We start from the raw sequence: 10,780 nt of genomic DNA on the forward strand, positions 1-10,780 counted from the left end.
AACTCGTTTGGGATAACATTGTCAAATTATAGTATTTTATTTGTGTTTCTACACGAAGTGGCGTCAGAAAGAGTGTGTTAGGGTAATATCATAGTTCGGTACCAGCGGACTTCTTACTATAAGCATTCTATGTTACTAAGGTTCTATAGATGGATGCTGTAACTAAACATGAATGTTTTACAATGCTCTCTACAGGCGGTTGGTGCTATTAGGTGGACTACGTGTGTTTTACAAAAGTGGATAGTCCAATAGACTGCATTCAGAATTAAACTTATAATTTTCATTTATATATTGCATGTGTTTTATACAGGAGGGTGGTATTTCTAAAGGCAGATAGTGTTACTAATGTTTCATAAGCAGATTGTCTTACAACGCAAATTGTATGTAACTTATAAAACAGATGCTATTACTAAGGTTCTATATGTGTATTGTGTTATTTATGGCAAACTGATTTTTATCATGTCTTAAAATGGCATCAATGTCTATATTTAATTATGTGTCTTTTGACAGTTATTTAAGGTTTGAACTTACATATATTGGAAAAAGACCGAAAGCGTTTTTCTCTTGTTTCCACATGAGAGAGTGATAAATATTTGGATTTACAATGCTAAAATTAGGGGTTCGAATCCCAATGATAAACACAATAAATAGCCACATGTGTAGTTTTCATAAAAAATACACACTCTTAAATCGAACATAAAACTATTATTTTTGCTAGTTTAACCAAATAAAAGTGTTTCTCACAACATTTTGTAGTTTATTTGTATACTTAAGTGTATTAGGAGGTGCATTGTGTTTCTATAAGCGAATGGTCTTACTAAAGTTCTATATATATATCTATATATATGCATTGTATTACTAAGAGACAAATCCATTTTCAACATGGCATTATAGGGTATGTGTCCTAACTAAAACCAGTATTTTAACACTTCAACTGTTCTAACATATTATACATAATTTGAATTATTACCCATCTATAAAACACGTCAATAATTCATTAGTTTCACATCAAAATATAATAATAATTCTTGCACTTCCTCACGAATATAAATTATGTAACTATCATCTATTGATCCTGAAAAGGACGCTTATTATCATTTTTAGTTTTATAAATTACTAGAGTTTAAAGGATCTATGTAAGTAACATTCTTAACTTTTCTGTAATGCCTAAAGCTTATTTCTTACAGTTTATACATTGGCTTGGTCTCTTCCACCCTATTCCTAAAATGAGTCTCTGATCAATATTTAACACCATTAACCAGCTCAATAGACTTGGTTGTAGAAAATATAAGGGCTGATGTCAGGCTGTTCGCTAAAACAACTCTATGCAATTCATATTTTCAAAAAAAAAGGCAATACGATTGACAAAAAAATAATATATAAATAAAGGTTCCACAAGACAATTATAATATATTGTCGTTATTTATATATTTACTTTTTACTCAATATTCAAAATAAACGATTAATCTATAGGTACTCATATATTTGTACACAAATTTAATGTTCAACAGAAAATTTCTAAGTCACGTACTGTCAGTCCATTAGAAAGCTCTGTATAATACATATTACCACTAATATATATATAAATACAGACGCTAAATAAGTCTGATATGATATTTAACATGTATAAATATCAGATTATCTAATATATCATGGCCCGAGTTGAACATCATAATGAATTATCTGTCAATCTATCATAAAGTTCTGGTTGTAACAATGAAGTTTCTGTAAACATACAACAAATTTGTTGTGTTTTTATTTATAGTACATAGGAGTACGTCTTGAAATGCATTAAAGTAACAAATTCTAGGATTCTTCTATTTTGAAAGAAATTATCAATAATTATTTAATATGTTTATTTAAGAAAGTAATATAACAAACACTCACTTCCTATTCCAAGTTTTATTCTTTACATTTTCTTGTTTTCTTTCAAAAACTAATATTTTAATTTTGTTTTCAATCCACCAACATGTCCTCGTAGTAATAATGTAGTTTCAACTACGGGATTGTCGCGAAAACATACAACGAAATATCTCATGCGTTCATTAAAATACAGTGCATGAACTTAAGTATAGAAACGTACGTAAGTAACAAATACTGGTAGATGTTTAAATTTACAAAGTGGATACAAAACAAATCACCGATGAAGTTACATAGTTATTTACGTAGGTCGTTCATACATTATGGGTGTTTGTTTTTCTAGTTATATCATCATATGTTGATCAGTGGTCGCTACGTCACGTATTAAGAAATAAAAAAAACATTATGTGAGTATATTTAAGAGCCGATAATAAACTTATTTTACTAATTCTGTAATTTTTAGTTTCTACAAATTATTATTCACCGTTTGTGTTTAGTCTCTAGAGTAACAAAGTTTAGGCTGAAATGTCTATAAACAGTTGTCTGTGATGTCAAAGAACGGAAGTAATATTGATAATTTTATCTGGTTATTATTGTTTCATTTATCCAGTTAGGTTTATTAATATTATATATATAAACATATTACTTTATTTCAATACAGCTACATAAAAGGACTCGTCTGTTTATGATTTATGCAATGTTAGATGTGTTCAGTCTTATGGTGTACAATGAATGTATAACTTGATATGTCAGATCTTTACTAAATAAATATATGATCAAATTTGTTACCATTCTCATTCTAGTAAATACCAAACAAATTATTGAAGATTTTTAAATATCTTATAAGAGAAGGGTCTCTGTGTCTAGTCTGATAAACTAAAGGGAAGGCAACAAAACTCGCCGCCAACTCCAGGCACACTTTTCTGTGAGAAATGGAAATATGTGACCAACTCTATAAAAGAGCCCCTAACTGCAGACCATTTTGGTAAGTAACGGGTAGCGAGCCACGAATCATTCCATTTCAAGACCATAACCGTTTATCACTCAGTCACGTCCGTCTTGCGATATTAAATACATTGTTACAAAAGTTTTAAATCACTCGTAGCATTATGGGTATTTGTTCTATGTATATCATCATATGTTGACCACAGACGTTACACCAAGCATTAAAAAATAAAAACATTTCATGGATATATTTGAGAGTAGCTACTAAACTTATTTTAGTAATTCTATAATTTTTAGTTAGTATGAATTATTATTTGTTGTTTGTGTTTAGTTTGTAAAACAACTAAGTTCAGGCTTATCATCAGTCTCTGGATTAGGGTTACGTAAGCCTAGACGACAGTAAAACAGAGAGAAGTATTCAGTTTTTCTAATGTATATACTTTTTTATACGAGGTTATGGATTTTACATTATGCTCTGTCCTGCAATCTATGAAATATATGCCTCAACACAGATGCCTCATATATATCATGAAGTATGAATGACTCAACAAATGTCTCCATCTTAGGTAAAGGAAAGATTTCATTTAAGGTTCTTAAGTTGAGTTTTGGTTAGGTTCTAATCTATAAGTTTCAAAATCAATGACACAAAGTGAAAAATATAATTTTCTAAAACTGAATAATAATCGGTGCTTTTTAAACCTGAAAGTAAGACAACCTTTATATTACCACCAATTAAACATTTATATTAACATAACTTTCTTTAGATTGTACTTATTATCCTGTAAATATAAGCACATTTTGTAAAACCTAAAATAATTCATATATTGATATCATATTTATTGTAATAAAAACTGGACAAAAACGTTACGAACCCAACACCGCTCCCCACTGGAACTATGATTAGTTTGGAGACTTCTAACTTTCAAAACATGGTTTCAGTTTTCAACATTCCAGTTGAGCAGAACAAACAAAGAATGTTACTCTTCAAAGCTATTTTGAAAACGGGTATTTCTCTATGATACAGATATCAATCAAATCATTATTCTTCTGTTGCTGGTAAAATGTTGTATAAAAGATAAATGATAATTAAAACAATGATGGTCAAACAGAGTAACATTGGAAGAGATAATGATTTAAAACTCCAAAATCGAGGGTTTCATTACCTCTAGTGGATAAAGATCAAACTGGTTAAGATATATACGTAAATAGATGACATATTATTCCTCTAGATACCACTTATAATGAATCTTATAAATATATTTTACTCAAACTAATATCACACATGGGGATAAATTGTTATAGGCAAACATCTATAACATAAATTAAAATAAGTTATATCATTTGAACCTTAAAACAGTGAAATATCCATTACATAACTGTTTAGTGTTTGTTTTGTTGTATCTGAAAGGATGTCTCGTGGTCTACTATCGCTGTACTCAGCACGAGTAAACATTAAACAATTGATCGGAGAGATCCAGATGTCAGTAGGTCACTGGCCTTTACTAAGTCGCCTATTTAGTTTATTATGCTCGTGTTGTTCAATAGATAATTTTATAAAATAGAAACTACAGAATTTTAAATACAGTTTATTTCAATAAGCACCCATAACTGTCAGTTCTTACACCTAGTGAATCAATTCGTATTTAAGGATACTTGTAGAATTGACGCTCTATGTACAGATGTTTATGCTATTAATTATTAAACGCAGTGTCCATACCTCATTTGGAAACATTAAGAAAAATGAACACTTTCTCAAAAGAGATTTTTCTGTGAAGTACTACAGGAGAAACGTGTTTAGACAGTGCTGATATAAACTGTAATATTTTTATGTATTCAAAGTTGTACCCTTTACTGAAAAAATAACAGTGGTTTATCAACTCCGTTATAAGAACTGTATTTATAATTTACATCAATAAAGATATAACTAAACCCTCACGTACAGTTCTAGTGAAGTTATGTTATTCTTGTGAATAAAGTGCTTGTATTTAAAATTGTGTTCCTTGATAAAGGAATGGTTGTTGTACACATGGTAAGTATTTTATAATTCTTGAGTCTTCGATATCCGAAGTATGGAATTATTTTATAAAATTATGTGATCAAATAAATAACGTCAAACTGTTTTATTATTTCAGTCACATACATAGTTACGTATATACAGAATACTCCCACTATTGTAAGTTGTACAAAACTAAATTTTATGACGTGGCTTTCATACGTTTAGGTTTCCTCCAATAAATTAATATTTACAGAGATATACTGACCGTTTATATTGAAGTTTGTTCCCATTAAATACTTGTTTTCTCAACCCTCGTATTTAATCTCGTGCTTATGGTTATACAGTGTTACCCTGAACTACAATTTCTATCTCAAACAGCTTCTGGGAAGCAAAACAAGGTTATTGATAGACCAGTTACCTTTACAAACTGACTACAATCCTCCTGGTATATGTGTATGTGAACATTACCATCCAAAATAATAAGTATTATCTTATTAACAGCACAAAACACTAGAAAGAACTTTATTTCGTTCTATCTTGTTTTTCTTTGATGTGTGTTTGTGTTTCGGGGATTGTGTTAAGTTTGTTATGTAATCATCGTCTTCACCTTACCAGTGAACACTATGGTCATAATTCTCTTGTGGGTGTTATTGTGGATACCGATAGTGTTCTAAATATGAGACTATCTGAATTTATTAACTTTTACTTAGAGCACCATGCCATCCTTTCTTTTGTTCTTTTGTCAACCAACAGTGTTGCTATACGAATGTTTTCATCTGAGAGAAATGTAACATATAAACCACTATGGTTCTCCTATTGGCAGATGTTTATCATGAACTTTGTTCTGTTACAAACTCACACACAAAGTTCCCGACTACCCTTTAAGGACAATGAACAACAGTATACTGTACTCAGACGGATGTGTTCATTATGCCTTAAGCGTATGTTAAGCCTAGGTTAAAAATCATAAAACAGTTTTCATTTCAAAACATTTATTTACTAGTGTAAATTTACAAAAGAAATGCATAGTACAGTAATTCGAATTCACAACTTGATTATCTTGTTTGATGCGACGAACATGTAAACGGCTCTTTTCGTTGGCCACTTTCCTTACATCCTGGAAAGTAAAGAGTCTGTCAGTACAAAGTTGTTCGATTGAGTTATAACAGAACAAGAAACGACAGTCAATTTTATTATCACATGTCACTTCATTTAAGTATCGTTTTACTTCTTAAATCTCTAGATTAACAATCACACTTATTAAACAATTCTAAGTTCCCCCTTGTCAGTATTTATCTACATTAATAATAACAGTGATTAACCTGAACTTATGTTATATCAAACCTACAGATACAAATGTTACTTACAAACTATTCTAGTGGTGACGGTTTATTAAAATATAAATATCGTGAAATAAAAATAAAAAAAGGCTTTGGTATTTTAACACATTGCTTTCACAACGTCAGTTTTGTTATTTATATCAAATAAATTCGTACAATATTTCAATATCATACATCCTCCTGTTGTAAGACAAAGTAGATATAACCCTTATAATTATTAATTAAATATTTAATGAACTAACCATTTAGTGGTAATAACCACCGTAATGAGGGTAAACGGGATAAGCCCAAGGACAGTAGACACCGTGAATTCCGTGTCCATACCCACCGCCAGGATAACCTCCATACCCACCGCCAAGATAATTTCCATACCCACCGCCAAGATAACTTCCATATCCACCGCCAAGAACACCTCTATAACCTAAAAGTCCTCCATAATACCCAGCCAAGCTTGTAGCAACAAGGGATAAGACAACACAGATGACAAGCTGAAAGAATATAATTCGTATTTAGAAACACAAGTGACTTTAACATTTGTTTGTTTGTGGTTAAGCACAAAGCAACATAAACAGTTACCTATTCTCTTCACACCACGAGTATCAAAATCAATTTGCAAGAGTTTTAAGTCCACAAACGGTCCAATATGCCACTAGGGAATTGATTTAATGTTACTAATGTAGGCTGTAGTTTCACAGATAAGATGTTGAATTGATGTTTAACGACTTATAAACTATTTAGTGCAACATTTTATTTACGTATCGTGTTTCCTTTCGTATGAAATGAGGCTAATAATCTTCACACCAGGTTAGGATGGTGTTCAGTTTAAAGTGAATTACTTACTGTTGTTATTTTTAATATCAGATATTCATGAAAAACTTCCAAGGTTTTTATGATACTAACCATTCCTAATATTGAACTGGAGAGAAAACAGCTAAAGTACTATATCTACTGCTGTTGGACTACTATCATCAAATATTAAAATTTGACTGTCACACTCATTACACATCCACTAATTTAAAGTACTAAATGTGATTTTATACTAGCGAGACACACGCCTGGTTTCTCTCATTCGTAATCTCTCCCCGCTAACCACTTCGTCACATTTGTTTTTTATGAAGTATTATTAACAAATGAACCGTAGGTTACATTCTTGTATCTACGTATTATACTCTCTATGAATATTTGATTTTCTTTTCACTCGTGCACTCCTAAACTTTAAAAATTCAAACAAATGACTGGAGTGTGGCTTGTGGTCATGAACATGACTAGAGTGTGGCTTGTGGTCATGAACATGGGAAAAAAAGATTGAATGTTCTTTCAGGCAGTGCGTCAGAGTTGTCAGTACACTGGACTGTGGATCCTTGATACATGATTCACGACCTGTTACCAATAAAAATAATATATATATTTATAAACACTTTCTCAAATTAAGGTTGAGGATGTTTATAAAGATAGCCATGAAACCCGCCATTTTATTTCAACATTCCCACGCTAGTACAGCGGTATGTCTCCGGATTTACAACGCTAAAATCAGGGGTTCGATTCCCCTCGGTGGGCTGAGCAGATAGCCCTATGTGGCTTTGCTCCAAGAAAAACACACACACTCATTTCAACAGATCACGTGTTTACGGTGGCAGGTGTTAAACACTTCCCTCTAGTTTATCAAGTCCAATTAGGTAGTGCAGAAAGCTTTTAATATTAAGATAACTTCAACATAATAAATTTTAAACAATTTTTATGGTTCACATGGTAAAGAAAATATTAAATGTTATGACTTCCGTATTTTTAAACCAAATTGGTCCTTATTTGTGTTGGTTTTCCAAACCACAACGGTAAATTGAGGGGCTATAAAATGTGTTCAGAACAAAATATCATATTGTGTTACTTTGTTCTTACCAAAAAGATAAAAACACGATTTTTCTTCACTAACATTTTTAATTGAGTGAAATATTTAGATTTGACGTGGAATGCTGTTGTTGCTTAATTTTACTTTAGAGAATTGTTTTAATCCAATATTTATTTACAGATGAAAAGTCATATCAACACAAGTTATTTTGTGTAATCCGTATTAAGCCTAATTATACTTTCGTTTCAAAGAGAGTTAATTGAATGAATCTAAATCCTAAAATAAAATAATAGTCTGTTACACTTAGTTAATGAATTGAATAAGTACATATATTTTAGTATATCTAGATAACTACTGTTATTAACATATACTTACAGTGAACTTCATCTTTTTAGCACTAACCAAACAAACTCTCTCGTTTTCTCAAACAACTCGATAATACCTGCTTGGGTACAACAAACCTCCTTTTATACTATTCGCCGAGAACGTTCACAGGAAGTTCTTAAACATATTTTTTGAGAGAAATTATTGATAGTTATCTAATGTATTTATTAATGAAAATAGTATACGAATACCTAGAGTCAGTTTTAAAGGCATTTTTATTGTTTACCTTATTTTGTTTTTCTCGTTTTCTTTCAAATATTCATAATTTATTTTTTAAGGTTTATTTTCAGTTCCCCGATATAACAAGATTTACAAACACTAACTAATGTTAACGTATTAAATATATTTGTATGTGGAAAAACAAAATAATCTAAGCAACAGCTGACTGGTAGTACAAGTTTTAACTGATAACAATTTTTACAATCATGTCGTTCAACTCGAGCCCTGATATATCAGATCATATAATACTTATAGGTATTAAATATCACAGCTCTCTGATTGGTTTAAATTCTACCAATCATTTGACACTTCCAATCTTCTCAGTTATAACAACAGAAATTTAACAAAAATCAAAGAATATATATTTTGTTCATTCAAAAATTGCGCTTGAATTTATTTATTGAATCGTACGTAAGTGACATATATTGGTAGCCGTTTAAACTACACTATTATTTACGTAGGTTGTTCCTCTACACATTTAAATTGCTAGGAAGACTAGTTTGTGATGTTAAAGAAAGGATGTACTGTTGATAATTTTATCTGGTTATTTTAATAGTTTCATTTCTCTTTATGTGTATTAACATAATACGTATACATAAACATATTACATTATATATGTAAACAACTACATAAAAGGACTCGTCTATTTCTGATTTGAGCAATGTTCGTGTGCACGTTTATGTGTTAGATGTGTTCAGTCTTATGGTGTACAATGAATGTATAACTTGATATGTCAGATCTTTACGAAATAAATATATGATCAAATTTGTTACCAGTCTCATTCTAGTAAATAACAAAAAAATTATTGAAGATTTTTTAATATCTTATAAGAGAAGGGTCTCTGTGTCTAGTCTGATAAACTAAAGGGAAGGCAACAAAACTCGCCGCCAACTCCAGGCATACTTTTCTGTGAGAAATGGAAATATGTGACCAACTCTATAAAAGAGCCCCTAACTGCAGACCATTTTGGTAAGTAACGGATAGCGAACCACGAATCATCCCATTTCAAGACCATAACCGTTTATCACTCAGTCACGTCCGTCTTGCGATATTAAATACATTGTTACGAAAGTTTTAAATCACTCGTATCATTATTGGTATTTGTTCTCCTATGTATATCATCATATGTTGATCAAAGACGTTACACCAAGCATTAGAAAATAAAACATTTCATGGCTATATTTGAGAGAAGCTACTAAACTTATTTTAGTAATTCTATAATTTTTAGTTAGTATGAATTATTATTTGTTGTTTGTGTTTAGTTTGTAAAACAACTAAGTTCAGGCTTATCATCAGTCTTTGGATTAGGGTTACGTAAGCCTAGACGACAGTAAAACAGAGAGAAGTATTCAGTTTTTCTAATGTATATACTTTTTTATACGAGGTTATGGATTTTACATTATGCTCTGTCCTGCAATCTATGAAATATATACTCTATATGCCTCATATATATCATGAAGTATGAATGACTCAACAAATGTCTCCATCTTGGGTAAAGGAAAGATTTCATCTAAGGTTCATAAGTTGAGTTTTGGTTAGGTTCTAATCTATAAGTTTCAAAATCAATGACACAAAGTGAAAAATATAATTTTCTAAAACTGAATAATAATCGGTGCTTTTTAAACCTGAAAGTAAGACAACCTTTATATTACCACCAATTAAACATTTATATTAACATAACCTTCTTTAGATTGTACTTATTATCCTGTAAATATAAGCACATTTTGTAAAACCTAAAATAATTCATATATTGATATCATATTTATTGTAATAAAAACTGGACAAAAACGTTACGAACCCAACACCGCTCCCCACTGGAACTATGATTAGTTTGGAGACTTCTAACTTTCAAAACATGGTTTCAGTTTTCAACATTCCAGTTGAGCAGAACAAACAAAGAATTTTACTCTTCAAAGCTATTTTGAAAACGGGTATTTCTCTATGATACAGATATCAATCAAATCATTATTCTTCTGTTGCTGGTAAAATGTTGTATAAAAGATAAATGATAATTAAAACAATGATGGTCAAACAGAGTAACATTGGAAGAGATAATGATTTAAAACTCCAAAATCGAGGGTTTCATCACCTCTAGTGGATAAAGATCAAACTGGTTAAGATATATACGTAAATAGATGACATATTATTCCTCTAGATACCACTTATAACGAATCTTATAAATATATTTTA

At 30.6% G+C, this 10,780-nt stretch overlaps 1 long non-coding RNA gene across 1 annotated transcript; it reads right to left on the minus strand.

Annotated features, from left to right (window-relative positions):
• Positions 1 to 5,782: 5,782 nt before the first annotated feature.
• LOC143224332 (uncharacterized) lies at positions 5,783 to 8,509 on the minus strand. Its single transcript, XR_013013338.1, has 3 exons — positions 8,363 to 8,509; positions 6,384 to 6,629; positions 5,783 to 5,918 (listed from the first exon to the last, which is right to left on the minus strand). It is a non-coding gene; the product is annotated as an uncharacterized LOC143224332 (long non-coding RNA).
• Positions 8,510 to 10,780: the final 2,271 nt, after the last annotated feature.

The sequence above is a fragment of the Tachypleus tridentatus genome, chromosome 8, assembly GCF_004210375.1.
Source record: "Tachypleus tridentatus isolate NWPU-2018 chromosome 8, ASM421037v1, whole genome shotgun sequence".
Lineage (NCBI taxonomy): Eukaryota > Metazoa > Arthropoda > Merostomata > Xiphosura > Limulidae > Tachypleus > Tachypleus tridentatus.